Source organism: Penaeus vannamei, chromosome 7 (assembly GCF_042767895.1).
Source record: "Penaeus vannamei isolate JL-2024 chromosome 7, ASM4276789v1, whole genome shotgun sequence".
Taxonomy (NCBI): domain Eukaryota; kingdom Metazoa; phylum Arthropoda; class Malacostraca; order Decapoda; family Penaeidae; genus Penaeus; species Penaeus vannamei.
The window spans coordinates 18,885,921-18,898,420 of NC_091555.1; the positions used below are offsets into that span (position 1 = coordinate 18,885,921).

The 12,500-nt window shown below is 44.6% G+C and overlaps 1 protein-coding gene across 1 annotated transcript in view; it reads left to right on the forward strand.

Annotated features, from left to right (window-relative positions):
• The window catches only part of LOC138862215 (protein sickie-like), a 309,916-nt gene that overhangs the window by 153,563 nt on the left and 143,853 nt on the right, over positions 1–12,500 (forward strand). The gene's annotated exons all lie outside the window — the stretch shown is intronic.

Genomic DNA, 12,500 nt, shown 5'->3' on the forward strand with positions numbered 1-12,500 from the left:
GACGTCTTGCATTGGTTTTTTCTTGATATTATTTGGATTCGATTTCTTTATTTATTGACATGTCAGTTATGCATGTGTAAAATTTTATTTACATTTTCCAATTTTGTTGAATCATATCTTGAAAAAAGGGTAAGGAATGTAACATGCGCACCACATAATATGAATAAGGATCCCCTGAAAGCTTTTGATGGTTCGTGCACATGTAGGGCATTAAGGTAATGCCCTTCTTGGACATCTGTTCGGTAAAGTATCGCCTCGCGCTGTGATGTTCATCAATCCGGAAAAAATAAGTTAATGGTTGAACGAATTAAATGATTAACGAAGAAGAGAGCAAATCAGAAGTCTGTGACGATAACCGCACACTTAAACATATCAGCGTCCCCAAAACTCGCCCATTATTTAAATCTGCCATCATCGGACGGCTAAAAACGGAAAAGGGAGGATGAGGATAGCAGTAGCCAGAAAATAGGCACAAAAAGTAAGAGGAAAGAGAGGTCGGGCCTGAGGGACAGATGATTGAAGGACGGGGCGTTAAAGGGGAAAATGTGGGTGGGAGAGATTGCAGGAGGAAGCAAAAACAGGAGAACGAGAGAAAGAGAGAAAAAATGGACCCTGCAGGTGTTCCTTGATGACGTTTCCTGGTCGTATATAGTCATCTGGAGGGTTGACATCATTAAAGAAAACGGGGTTTGTGTTCCAGCGTACAAGGGGAGTGTTGGTCGGATCAAGAAGACTGTGACAACTTACACAGGCCTTGACACCCCCTCCCTCCCTCCCCCTTCTCTCCCTCCCCTCCCTGCTCCCACCCCTGCCCTGCTTTTGTACTTGTTGCTTTTCCTGCATGCGCTCGTGCCTGGGTTTGTGGGCGCTCCATCTCGCCCGCCTCTCGGAGACGTATGGCAGCGTTTGGCACCCCGGAGGCTGCTGGAATTAATGCACAAGATGATCGTCTCGGCGAATAGTAAAAGGCTCATTTTCTTATGCATGATGCTGCGTCCAAGGGGTCTCGCACGCGGCTGTTTTATCAAGTTCCTTCAAAACAGATGCTGTGGGCCGGCTCTGTGTTTTGTGTAAGTATTTGGCCATGTGCGGGGCTTGCGCTATTAATGTTTGCAGTTAGGCTTCAACGTTTATTTTTGGCGAGCAAAAAGCAAACTCTCGACGGCCAAGCACAGAGGCACAGTACGGCAGCAAGCACACACGCGCGCTTCTTTTTGTTTGTATTGCCTCACTTTAACACTGCTGCAGTCATTATACGAATGTCCTCTCTTTCTCCTATTCTCTTCTTTGCTTTTGTTTTTGTTTGGCTCTCGATATATCTCATGCAGGCGCAGTGGCAGGAGTCGCTCATCTCTTGTTTTTTCCAACTCTTTACTCTCCTGCATTTTCCTTCTAAAACTTTTTTCCTTTGCGCTTCATTTCTTTTACTGTTGTTGTTTTTTTGCTTATTTATTCTCCATTTTTTTCTTCTGCCTTCGCCGTGTTTTCAGTCTTTTCTTTTCTTTTTTTTGCTTTCATTTTTTATGACTTTCTTTCTTCCTCATCCCATTTCCTTGTTATTATTTTCTGTCCTTATTTTTTATTATGGATCTGCCCTTCCTTACCGGCCTCCTCTTTCTTTTTCCTCTTCCTACTCCTCTTTACCGCCTCCTTGTACCCAGCTCTTCTTCATTCTCTTGTTTCTCTTCCTCCTCATCTCTCTCCCCCCCTTCCATTCTTTTCCTCCTCGTCTTCTTCCCTCTCATCCTTCCCCCTTCTTTTTCCTTTTCCTTCTCACCCTTTCAGCCCCCTCCTCCTACTCATTCTTCCTCTTCTTCTTCTTCTCCTCATTCTGCTTCTCCTCCTCCTCCTCCTCCTCCCCTCCTCCCCTTCTTCCCTTCCCCACACCCCCTCTCATCATCATCATAAACACCTTCCTCCTCCTCCTCCCCCTTTTCTCCTCCTCGTTCTCGTCCTCGTTCTCCTTTTCCTCTTCCTCCTCCTCCTCTTTCTTTTCCTCCTTCTTCTTCTTCTTCTTCTTTTTTCTTCTTTATCTCCTCCTCCTCCTCTCTCCTCCCCTCTCCCCACCTCCTCTTTCTCTTCCTCACTATCATCATCATATACACCTTTCTCCTCTTCCTCCCCTCTCTCTCTTCCTCGTCCTCGCCCTCGGCCTCCTTTTCCTCGTCCTCCTTCTCACTCTCCTCCTCTTTCTTCTTCTTCTTCTTCATCTTCTTCTCCCCCTCCTCCTCCTCCTTTTCTTCTCCCTTCTCTTCATCCTCCTCTCCCTTCTCCCCCTTCTCCTTCCCCTCCTCAACCCCATACCCTCTTGAACCCCACCCGCAGTGATTGAAAGGAAAAATGAATCTGTCACTCACAATTTATATAATCCTTTCAATTTCTCGCCATTGAAATTGATGAGGGTGAATCAGTCAAGCCCTCCTGAAACTGGACCTGAGCCCCCAGGGACACTGAGGTGAGAATGAACTAACCCCTTTGTACTATTCACTACTGGTGGCGCCCCCACGACAGCTGGGTCACCCCCTCTCTCTCTATGTTATTTTTTGCGGTGTTCTTTGTGTTTACGGCCATGATCTTCGTTCTTTGTCTTTTTTCTGTGTCTCTCTTTTTAATATCCCCTTTCTTTTTCATCTCTTTCTATGTTTGCATTGTTTTTCTGTCTCACTCTTTCGTCCTGAATTTATTTTCCTCTCCGTCTGTCTGGTAGTCAGTCTGTCTGTCTCTGCCTATTTGTCTGTCTGCCCCCCCGTCTCTCTCTCTCTCTCTCTCTCTCTCTCTCTCTCTCTCTCTCTCTCTCTCTCTCTCTCTCTCTCTCTCTCTCTCTCTCTCTCTCTCTCTCTCTCTCTCTCTCTCTCTCTCATTTGACTAATTAGACACATAGATAAGCACAAAATGGCTGGACGTACAGATGAGATTACATATGTGCATATCTATTTTCTCCTTCCCCTTTCTCCTTCCCATTGATATCCTTGCCTCAACTTTCGCCTCTAAACGTGTACAATTGCCAGCTATCATATCCCAGCGCTGCATTCCACCACCTGCAAGGGAGTCTCTTAGGAATGTTAAGCTTATTATTTTTGCCCCCTGTGAAAGTTCCTCCTGACGGCTGATGTGTTACTTTTGATTCTCCCATTCTACTCTTCCTCTCTCTTTTTTTCTACTCTCTTATCTTCTCCTTTTTTGTTCTCTTCTCCTTTTCCTTCTCTTCAATTCTTTTCTCTTCTTTTCAATTTCTCTCTCTCTCTCTCTCTCTCTCTCTCTCTCTCTCTCTCTCTCTCTCTCTCTCTCTCTCTCTCTCTCTCTCTCTCTCTCTCTCTCTCTCTCTCTCGCTCTCTCTCTCTCTCTCTCTCTCTCTCTCTCTCTCTCTCTCTCTCTCTCTCTCTCTCTCTCTCTCTCTCTCTCTCTCTCGCTCTCGCTCGCTCGCTCTTCCTCTCTCACGCTCTTCCTCTCTTCCCTTCACTTCACTTCGCTTTCTCTTCCCCGCTTTCCCTCCCCTCGGTATCTAGTAGATCTCCCATATTACGCCGATATCTGCATATTGGTCCAGGCCGCTCCCACCCCCCTTTACCCCCTCCCCCTCCGATGGCCCACGTCACAATGGGTCATCAGGGCGACACAATGGACATGTTATACCCTCTCTGCCTGATCCGAGGTGCGCCTGGGTCAAGTGTGCGTATGTATACTGCATATTCTGCACACGCATACGACGGCGATTCTGTAGATTTTTTTCTCGAACATATTTTCTCTTTTGTTTTGTTCGCATTCTTATTTTTATTTTTTTTTACTCTTTAGTTTTCCTTCTCGTTTTCCAATTGCATATGTTTACTTTTCTTTTTTTCTGTATTATGAATGTGGGTTGAATAATGTCCATTCAGGGATGACTAGCAGCTAGATAATAATATCAAAGTTTCTAAAGAACTTTTTAATAATGTTTGTCGATGACGTCACCCGACCTAATCGTGCACCCTACTGTTTGTTTGTATGTGAAAGCCGATTTTTAATTCTCTTGTGGTAGTAGCTGACATCATGACTTTTATCGGACAGCTGATTGATTTGGTATTATGATTATATTTTTTGGTTCTTGTGATGGGGAGTGCCGTGTCGAGTCCCCCCCCCCCCCCATCTTTCACCCGATGTCGATTTCCCAAAATAAATCTTTGGTTCGTCGAGTAGTGAGGGCGCCATATTTTTTAGAGATCCTTCGGCGAGAGAATCTGTTGACTAGTTATTTGACTCCCTTTCGTCTCCTGCTTCCCCTTCCTTGCTCTTCTCCTTTTTATCGCCATGTCTCTCTTCTTCTCTCCTATCATACCATTCTTCTGTCGTAGCATATTAACTTTCATATTTCATCTTACCCACTCTCCCTATTTCCATCTCACTTGCTTTTCCTCCTCCCCTCCCTCTTTCTGCTCTTATTCCTTTCCACCTCCACACCTTCACTTCTGCCCTTCATTCCTCCCTCCTCCTTTCCTTCCTCCTTCACTTCTTCCTGCTTTCCCCAGCCCTCCCTCGTTTCCTCCCTCCCTCATTCCTACCCTTCATCCCTTCCTCTCTTCCTCCCTCATCCTCCTCTGCGTCCCCTTCGAGTGTACCCGTTTCCTCATTCTGTGTTTTCCCGGCCGTGACCCAGTGAGGGCGTCAGGAGTGCAGAGTCCAGCTTCATGTGGCCTGGTGATGGCGTGCGTTTGCTTCTTGTCGAATGGTGTCCGATTTTCCAACTGCGTCGTCTCCTTTGGGTCTTCCTTTGTTTGTTTTCGTTTTGTTTTACTTTGTTTTGTCTGTATATTTGGGAAAGTGTTTGCTTGGTACGTCATTCTCTTGTTGTTTTAGTCTCTCTGTCTGTCTCTAATAATTGCGTTTTTATCTTTTTATTTATCTGTGTTTATGAACAAGGCATTCGACCGTGTGATTTGTGCACTTAAGTGATAAGTGCATTAAAGTTTGTTGTTTTTATTTTGTTTTCATTATTCATATTAATGTTGATGTGTTTTTTCACTACAAATATAGATGTCCTTTGATCTCGAGTTCATTATATACACAGATTATGGATATCTATGTATTTTTTTACACTTGGTCTGGTGATGATTTTTTTCTATCTGAAACATTATTTATTTACATCTCTATTTTGTTTTGATATAGCAATCTATTGAGAGGTTTCGTAGATCCTCAAGTTCTGCTCCTCAGCCCGATGTCCTTTTCAAATGTGACCCTCCCCCGGTGCCTTGTCAGGACTATTCAACACTAGGGTTTTGAAGCGTCCTTTCTACTCCTTGCAACGTTCGCTCATCGTTCCTTCGGGCGAGGACAAGGCTATCCATCTTTTGCCGGAGGAGATTATGTAGCGTTCTGGTTTGTGAGGGTTTTAGCTGTGAAGGTTTTGCATGGAAGGAGAATTGAAAGGGATGTGGCGCTGTGGTTAGTCGCTAAATGGATCTTTGTTATTTTTCTGCGATGTATTTGGAGGGCTTTGCTGTATGTCTCTACTTTATAGTCCTATATTCATCTTCTACCTTCTTTCTGTTACTCTTACTCTTATATATTCTTCTTCCTACCTCTCTCAGTTTCCCACCAACTCCTCATTATTATAATCCACCACCATCCTTGAAATCTTTATTTCTGAATTTCCCGCATTCCCTTCTCCTCACCGATACCCCCTCCCCCTTCCCCACACGTCCTCGGGGGCTGTCTCTGAATGGCGGTCTCCTCGCCGGAATACACGAGCTCTTCGTTATTAATAGCCGGCCTGTCATGAAGCGCCGATGCCAATAGTGCATTGACGTGGTGCAGTCGGTATTGTAGCCTGTAATTTATTGCTGCTTTGAGGAGAGAGAGACGGGGTGGGAGGGGGGGAGGGGGCAAGTTGCTGCTGTTTGTGAATGTTGTGGTTGTTCGCTGTACTTGTTTATCTGCTCAAGAATGTGTAGCTTCATATTTAATTTGTTTTTGATTGTTCTTCCGGTTTGGGTTCGCTTAGAGAGGATGGGCTGTCTTTAGACGCTATGTTCAAGGACGTCTTCTGGGGAAGTCCTTATCGGTCTCTCGAAAGACACTTCACCTGAAAGAAGACGCAGGCGCGAGAGGGAGGGCGGTGGGACACGGACATTCACCCAAGCATCTCGAGGGGGGAGTGAAAAGCTGCAGCGTAAGTTGTCCCCCGAGACCCCGTTCAGTTTCTTGAGCTTCCTTAGACAAAAACTCCTGTGTGGCTGCCAGGTCACACGGTCTCGCCAGCGCCCTGTGCTGTTTGCGAGTTGCTGCTGTTTCTTATCGTAGGTCGTGATGTTTTTTTCCCTCTGTTTGTCTGTCTTTGTTTCTCTGTCTCTGTCTGTCTCTATTTCTCTGTCTCATTCTCTGTCTCTCTCTCTGTCTCTCTCTCTCTCTCTCTCTCTCTCTCTCTCTCTCTCTCTCTCTCTCTCTCTCTCTCTCTCTCTCTCTCTCTTTCTCTCTTTCTCTCTTTCTCTTTCTCTTTCTCTCTCTCTCTCTCTCTCTCTCTCTCTCTCTCTCTCTCTCTCTCTCTCTCTCTCTCTCTCTCTCTCTCTCTCTCTCTCTCTCTCTCTCTCTCTTTCTCATTCAAAGTTTTTATACATATTTGTATCGCCTGGCCCTATGTTATTATGTTTTGCGAACATTCTTTATCAACATTTAATTGTCTGTTTGTCTCATCTGATATTCGTTCTTTGTATTTGAACCGACTAGGATCTTTTTTCCTCATGTGTGAAGTAATCCAATAAGCACTCCATGTGTTGCTTCTTTCTTGCCGTCTTCCTGTCTTCTTGCATGTTTTGCCGGCTTAGCTCTCTCTCTTTTTCTCTTATTCTCTCTCTCTCTTTCTTTCACTCACTCACTCACTCACTCACTCACTCACTCACTCACTCACTCACTCACTCACTCACTCACACACACACACACACACACACACACACACACACACACACACACACACACACACACACACACACACACACACACACACACACACACACACCACACACACACTCTCTCTCTCTCTCTCTCTCTCTCTCTCTCTCTCTCTCTCTCTCTCTCTCTCTCTCTCTCTCTCTCTTTCTTTCTCTCTCTCAAGAGAGAGGAATAGGAAGAGAGAGAGGAAGGAAGAGAGAGAGGAATAGAAAGAGAGAGAGGAATAGGAAGAGAGAGAGGAATAGGAAGAGAGAGAGGAATAGGAAGAGAGAGAGGAATAGAAAGAGAGAAGAATAGGAAGAGAGAGAGGAATAGGAAGAGAGGGAGGAATAGGGAGAGAGAGGAATAGGAAGAGAGAGAGGAATAGGAAGAGATAGAGTAATAGGAAGAGAGAGAGGAATAGGAAGAGAGAGAGGAATAGGAAGAGAGAGGAATAGAAAGAGAGAGAGGAATAGGAAGAGAGAGAGGAATAGGAAGAGAGAGAGGAATAGAAAGAGAGAGGAATAGAAGAGAGAGAGGATAGGAAGAGAGAGAGGAATAGAAAGAGAGAGAGGAATAGGAAGAGAGAGAGGAATAGAAAGAGAGAGAGGAATAGGAAGAGAGAGAGAGAGAGAGAGAGAGAGAGAGAGAGAGAGAGAGAGAGAGAGAGTGTGTGTGTGTGTGTGTGTGTGAGTGAGTCGTGTAGCATTAACGAAGAGGAGAACAATCGTGCAGTTGAGAGAGGTGCAATATTTCCCTTCGCCCCGCCCACCCACCGGACTGCAACATAGCTTGCAACGTGTTCTTTCCTAATAGCGAAAGGGTCGTACAAGCCACATATTTAACGATTAATTAAAGAACCTTTCTCAGTCTTTGTCTTACAACAAGATGTCGATTGCTGATCATTATCCCTGAGTAAGAGGGTTTGGAAAAGCGGGTTCCTTGTGGTCTTCGCTTCTTCACAATAATTTCCATGCATTATCATAATCATTTTGTTGCTGTTGCTGTTCGTGTCCTATTCGCATATGCGTGTCCTTTTTTAGATGAATAAAATGACAAATACATAGAGTGCTTGCTTGGCTCCTTGCAAATCTGTTTTTCGTGGCCTGGGCTCACGCCGCCCTTGTGCCCGTACAGTGTCAAGTTCGGCTGGTGTTTGCATATCAACATTTTCTCTTCCATGTTGTGGTTATGTTGATGGATACAACCGAAGGGCCAAGAAAGTGTTACAGAAGGTTGCTTTGGTAGGTTGGAAGTCCTATATTCACAGGCATAGTGCTTGTGAGTATGACTGTATGTGCTTCCCCTCTCTGACCCTCGCCAAGGCCGCCTGCGCTTCCCCTCGCTCATGGCGGCTTTTTGTCGCTCTTGTTGACGACGTCTTGTTCTTGTGCCCCGAGGGTGATTCACGCGGCCTCGTGCCGTTAGCTCATGCCGTCACGCGACGTCTTGTCACTTTTATTATTATTACAATGATTCCCATCATTAACCTAACTATTTTGCATAAAAGTATTGTTGTTGTGGCCGTTCTTGTTTTTAATTATACTAATGATGATGAAAATGATATTATTAATGATGATGATTATGATAATGTTGATAATAATAATGATGATGATAATGATGATGGTATATTTTTTAGTAATAATAGTAATATTTGCGGTAATGATGTAGTCCTGTTACGGCCATCATTCTTTTTTTCATCTCACTCCTTCCTTCCCTTTTACCTCTTCCTCTTCCGCCACTTCCTTAATTCTTTTCTTCTTCATTTACTCTCTCTTCCTATTACTCGTGTGTTTTTTTTTTATCTTATCATTGCAACTGATAGTAGTATTTATTCTTATTTTTATCATATTCTTCATCTTCTTGAATGGTGATTCACTCGTCCTCGCACCGTTAGTTGATTTCGTCATCAAGCACATGTTTTATCCCTTTTCTTCGTCTTCGTCTGCTTCCTCTTCTGTTCCTCGTTTCCTCTTTCTTCTTTTGGTGTTGTTGAGGCACTTCTCCTTATTAGGATCTTATATCCTTGTGGCTGTTTTATCCATCACATCAATGATATGTTGCATCTATAATTTTACCAAATTTTATCCAGTCTTGACCCCGCTCTCGTCTCTTCCTCCTCCTCCTCCTTTCGTCCCACTCTCTGCTTTCTTATATTTTTTTCTTTTTTCTTTACTTGCCCTTAAAACTATTCCTATTTTCCTTTCTCCTTCTTGTCATCTTACCTTCCCCCATTCCCTTCCTTTCCCTCCAACCCCTTCCCTCTCCCGTCTCCGCTCCTCTTCTCTCCTTTTCCTCTTCCCCTTCTGTTACCCATGTGGCCTCTCCTACCTGTACCCCCCTCCCACTCCCCCACCCAATTATCCCCCGTCACCGTAAACAAACTCCGACGTCTCGACAACAGATAAACCCTGACTCGGCGGAATCCAGCGCCCAGCAGCATTAATTATATCCTAATATCCTTTGTCGCGGAGCCTCGTCTGGCTGGGGGTGGGGGGCGGGAGGCGCCCTTGGGCCCTCGAATTAGCGGATATCATTTGTTAATACTCACGGATGACTACCCTGCGAGTTTCGTGTTCGCGTTGGAGTCTTTGCATGAGGAGATGGGGGGATCTGGGAAGAATTCCTGTGATTTTCCAAATGTTTTTTTTTCTCAATTTTCTCAATTTCCCTTATTGGTATCTTATTGGTGGTGGAAACATAGTTGACGATTTTTTAAAATCAATATGATGCTAATTCGGTATGCGTGGAATGTCCAGATGACCGTTTTATCTGTCCGCAGCTGACATATCAAAGTCCACATGTTTATATTTTTTACAGTCATTTGTTTTATCGGAGTCTCCCCTCTGACGAGACTAAAGTGAACGTTTTCTTTGGTGCGCATTCCTGCACAGTTGAATGTAAACATTTCCAATGCGAGAGAAGAGAACATAACTAGTTCTGTGGATTATCTTTTGCGGCGGCTGAAAGTGCCATTTGAATTTGTTGTGCTCAGAGACCAAGAATTTGCAAAATCAGCGATGTGGAAAAAGAGTTTTGATTTGATTAAATTTGGTGGAAAGCTCATCATTTCTGTTTAATCAAAATACTGAATGAACGCCGTTGGTAAAAGAAGAATCATGAAAATTACCATCTTTAAAATGAAAGATAAATATGATGCTATAGGTTTGAGAAGAATGCCGCTGTGACTTGGACTTGATTGGCTTGTTTTTCTTCTTTCTTCCTCCCCTTCACTTCGTAATTTTTCACTTCACTCCCGCTTCTTCCGGTTTCTCTTATGTTTCTTCTTTTCTTCTTCTTTTTCTTTTTGTTCTTCTTCTTCTTCTTCTTCCATTTTTCTCTTTCTTTATTTTCATCTTAATTTTTCTCTTCTGCTTCTACTTTTTCATATTCTTATTCTTATTCTAATTCTCATACATCCACCACTTCCTCCTTCTAATGCACCTCTTCCTTTTCTTTCTCTTCATTTTCTTCCTATTCCTCCTCTTTCTTTTCTCCCTCCTATTACTCCTCCTCCTCATTTTTCTTCTCCTCCTCCTTCTCATTCTTCTTCTACTCCTCTTCTTACTGCAGCCCCGCCCTCTTCGATATCTTCCTCTTCCTACTGTACCTCTTCTTCTTCCTCCCCCTCCTCCTCCTCCTCCACTCCTTCCACCTCCTCCTCCTCTTCTTCCTCCTCCTCCTCCCCCTTCCCCTCTTCCTCCTCCTCCTCCTCCCCCTCCCCTCCCTCCCCCTCTTCTTCCTCCTCCTCCCCCTCTTGCTCCTCCTCCTCCTCCTCCCCTTCCTCTTCTCCCTCCTCCTCATCCTCCTCCTCCTCCTCCTCCTCCTCCTCCTCCTCCTCCTCCTCCTCCTCCTCCACCCCCGTCCGTTCTGATCCACCACTTCTTCCTCCTCTCTCTTTCCTTTATCCTCCCTATTCTCCCCCGTCCTCTCCCACACTCACCCACGCACCTGTAAGCACGCGGGGATCTAGCAAGACCTGCTTCGCCCGAGGCCAACTAATCATCATGCAAATTGCTAGTGTTGCCCTGTTTTGGGGTTACTGTTGACGCTCCCGAACATCGGCGGTTAACTTGCATGACAGACTTATCAGGTCATTTTTCGGTTAATGGATGGAGACTGTAATTTGGCGTGTGGATAAAAAAAGTAAGGAAATAAAAAAAAAAGATAGGGAGGGAGTCTGAGGTTTGAGGGCATCGGATCGGCGAAGGGGTGAGAGTGTGGAAGGAGGATGTAGAGGAATCCTGCTGGAAAAAAACGAGAGAGGATTTGGCGAGGGATGAGTCGTGTTATTTACGGGTAATTGGATATCTGAGGTGAGAGGTTTGGTCGAGTGGTTCGAGTATTTATTGATGTGTGCATGTCTGCGAGTGACAAAGAATATACGTGTGCTTGTTTGTAATAATGTGCTGCGGAAAATACGATGTGTAATGGATATAGTGAGATAAGAAAACAGCAGCAGATTTCTTTAATGTAAAGAATGTGTGGTGATTGAATTCACTTTCAGTGGAAAATTTAATCAATTTCATTGTAAGCAATTCTAAGGACAACGTCTTCGAATAAAGATTATGATATTCAGAAAGAAGCAAATCGAATATATGTATGATAAACAAATTTAAATGCATCATAAATCAGGGTAGCATTCAGGCACTATCAAGTTGGTGCCTGACCTTCAGCCTCTTGTATTCAATTATAGAGATCAAGAGCGGCGAAGTCTTGCTTTATGGCTGTCTGGAGTTCAGCTACTAATCCCAGCCCACAATGGGTATATCAGATCGCATCAACATTTAGGGCATTATTATAACTATGTTGGGACTGCCAGGATTACAGCCTACGAGCAGAGACACGAAAATTGCGCTTTCTGTCAGATAAGGCGCGATGATCTGACGGAGGCCCTCGAGGCGTGACCTCCGAGCTCGTCACAAATGGGGCTTCAGGGCCGACCGTCATGGCACGCAGAGATGTTTATTGTCCGAGATAAACAACAGCCTCTTGGTGGTCCAGCTGATTAATATTGTCTCTTCAGACAGCTTGCCCGTAGTGATGAGCGCCGGTTCCAAGGTCAAGGCGGAGGTGTTAGTGGTGGTTTGGCGGTGTCAAGGAGCTTCAAGGTTGTGTTGATTGACGGTGTCAGGATTGGAATTAGGTGCGAAGGGGGGTCTTGACAGCCGTAAAATATCATCGACAGGCTTACCATAACCGTGCGAAATGATGCCACACGTTGAAGACCTCATCCTAAACCCGTGAATGATAAAACGTTGCTCTTCTTCCCAGTCGAAAAATCTCAAAGCCAAGGCGAGGTTTTTACGTCGTCTTGTATCCGGATTAGCATAGGCCGAGACTAATCCGGTTATCCTTCCGATTACGCCGGAACGGAGGAGGCGGAATCCGTTATGAGGCTGACTTTCGCCGAATATATACACGTTTATGAGGAACTGATAGACTTGTGGCGTGTTGTTCATAGTTATGCTGCCTTTGCTTCAGTCCAGTATTCGTCATCCGTTGCATTTAGTAAGAATAGACACATGATATTTCTAGGTGATCTCAAGTGTTTAATTTGTGCATGGATGTGTCAAAGTGATGTATTTATGTTTTTATCTATG